Source organism: Priapulus caudatus, unplaced genomic scaffold (assembly GCF_000485595.1).
Source record: "Priapulus caudatus unplaced genomic scaffold, Priapulus_caudatus-5.0.1 Scaffold103, whole genome shotgun sequence".
Lineage (NCBI taxonomy): Eukaryota > Metazoa > Priapulida > Priapulimorpha > Priapulimorphida > Priapulidae > Priapulus > Priapulus caudatus.
The window spans coordinates 175,589-178,367 of record NW_014577164.1 but is presented as its reverse complement, the minus strand read 5'-3'; the positions used below and the strand labels follow the sequence as shown (position 1 = coordinate 178,367).

Below are 2,779 nucleotides of genomic sequence, written 5' to 3'. Positions count from 1 at the left end.
TTTTTTTACCTTCTTCTCTGGACACTAATAAAATAATTCAAAACTATCAAATACCATAAATGGAAATATAAAATACAAATAAATATACATACAAAATACAACAACAATATATTTATTTACTGTTGTCAGCTGCTGGCAGGTGCCCTACGTCACCTAGCATTGACAGTGCAGCCTTAAAGCGTGTTAGTGCACGCATGTACGCACTCTGGCAACGGCATTTACCGAAACAATTCACGTCCGGAATAAAATACCAATGAAAGAGAGTGAGAAGACACTAAGCCTTTAGTACTGACAGTAAGTAGTAATAGTAGATTTCGTAGTTTTTTAGCATTATATCTTTATTGAAGAGAGCTCCAAGTGGCTCTGCCCCACACAGCCCCGCAGCAACGTCAGCCAACAAGGAAAAGTAAGGCCACAGGAGCAACAGCATCGACCCACCCCGAGGCGAGAGAGGCGGGAGGGCCCACAACACACCCAACGACACTCACGACGCGCATAGCGCGCACACACCTACGTCACACGCACACAGAACGCGCGACAGCGCAGCACGCGACGAACCAGAATGCACGCCTCACAGAACGCCCCACAACTCAACGGCTCACAAAGAGATAGATATGTATGCGTGCACGACACGTATATATATATATATATATATATGTGTGTGTGTTTGCCCTTCATAATTTTGAAAAACAAATCAACTTACCAGTTTATTAATCCTGCGGCACTTCCAGAGATCTCAGAATGAAAAGTAAGCACCCTATTCGTCAAATTCCACGCACATGGCCACCAACGTTTTCTGTTTAAATTATTCCTAATGGCACGGAAGCGAGTGAAGTTACCGATGTCACGAAAAGCTTATTCACACACTATATATATATATAGTGTGTGTGTGTGTGTGTGTGCATATGCTGGCATTCTTGTGAAAATACAGGCGAAGGCGTCATCTGTTTATGCAGCTCAACGTCGTAACAAACGGCCGTATTATGATTCAAAGCACTTCCAAACACTCCCGACTGTCAGACGATCGAATGGCCATCGAGTAACAATCGCAAACGTGCACGTCGCACGCGCGTGACAACGACTTGCGATGTTAATCAGTGAGGTGCTGCGTCCGTGTCCGCGTGTGTACACGCGCGGGATGTGCGTATGTGACAGAGACACACTACTGTACTACTATCTCCCGATCCGGCGTCGGGAAGGAAACCCACGAGCAGTCAGATTTTCAGCATGTGTTCGTAGAACGCTTGTGATCATTAGTCGCATTCACATCGCACGGCTGGGTCGCGTAAAACGCGAGGAAATTGCACCGCATTCATCCTTCTGAGGTCCAAACTGGTTTTGCGAGCACACCGACGCACGCATGCACGCGCGCGTACGGCCGGGGCAGTTCATAGTAGACGCGATTACTGCGACCGATAGCGCAGCGTATGACGATGATGATGTTGTCTATGTATCCTGTTCGTGAGAGCGTTTCACCGCAGCACTGGATCACGTGTAGACAACACGACCTGTCGCTGCTCGAAGTAAGTCCATAATCGTCAGACCATTACAGAACCACTGTTCCATGTCAACGGCACGAGATCTCTCTGTCTCTCTCTCTCTCTCTCTCTCGCGTGCGAGCGAGTTCGCTTGCTCTCACACTGCTCTCTCGCTCTCTCTCTATCTCGCTCTCTCTCGCTCTCTCTCTATCTCGCTCTCGCTCTCTCTCGCTCTCTCTCCCTCTCGCTTGCTTTCGCCCTTTCTCTCTCGCTGTCTCTCTTTCTCTCTCTCTCTCTCTCTATTTCTCTTTCGCGCGCTCACTGTCTCGCACACGCTCGCTTCGTATCTATCTTTCTCTCACCGTCGACACAGTAAAGTACTCCTCGGGAATCTCCGATTATTCCTTATTCCAAAATCCACGCGTGATGCATTGCGAAATCATGGGAGCCCCCACACGAACTCCGGAAAATCGCTATAATGTTTGGCTCGCGAAACCCCCAATCAATCTTTGCCGACTGTGCCACCACCAAACACACGAAAACGGTCGCGGCGCAGCAAAATTTCGCCGAGAAAATCGTGCCGTGTTTCGCGCCGAGCGACCGACGGCCGATCAATGAACGCTCCCGCTCGCGCGCGCTCGCTTTGCCTCTCTCTCGCTCTCGCTGTCGCCCTCGCTCTCGTTCTCGCTCGCCGCGCTGCGCCGATGCATCTGTGCGGGTCTGCCGGGTGCTAGCGGTTTAAAATACGCCGCCGTAGCCGCATCTCGGCTCTAATTGACTGGGGCAGCGGTCAATGAAGCGTGCGCTCGCTGCTTTCTCATACACACCACCTGTCGACGGTTATACCCCCACCACCCCCACTACCCCCCCCCAACAAACAGCGACACGAGCGGTGCGTATAACCGTCGGCGACAGCGTTCTCTTCACTGTTTGTGAATTCGGAAACTCTGAGCGCAGACAGAGGATGGCACCACACACCCACCACCTACGTTGTGCGAGTAATGGCCACGGCTTTCCAGTTCAATACTGCGCAGTATAGCTCGTGTCTACAGCGTCGGAGAATCAATAACGTTAAAAAGCCGGCACGTAACTCCACGTGAGATGAAACAGGCGCACGTTTCGGGCACACACACTCACACACTCACACGCACACACACACACACACACGCACGCATACACACACACATACACACACACACACACACACACACACACACACACACACACACACACACACACACACACACACACACACACACACACACACACACACACACACACACACACACACACACACACAC

General features: G+C 50.7%; 1 long non-coding RNA gene across 1 annotated transcript in view; it reads right to left on the bottom strand.

The window, feature by feature from the left end:
• The window catches only part of LOC106805168, a 37,104-nt gene extending 36,206 nt beyond the window's left edge, over nt 1-898 (bottom strand). Inside the window, exon 1 of the long non-coding RNA XR_001393402.1 lies at nt 704-898. This is a non-coding gene — a long non-coding RNA (uncharacterized LOC106805168). The remainder of the gene's footprint in view (nt 1-703) is intronic.
• Nucleotides 899-2,779: the final 1,881 nt, after the last annotated feature.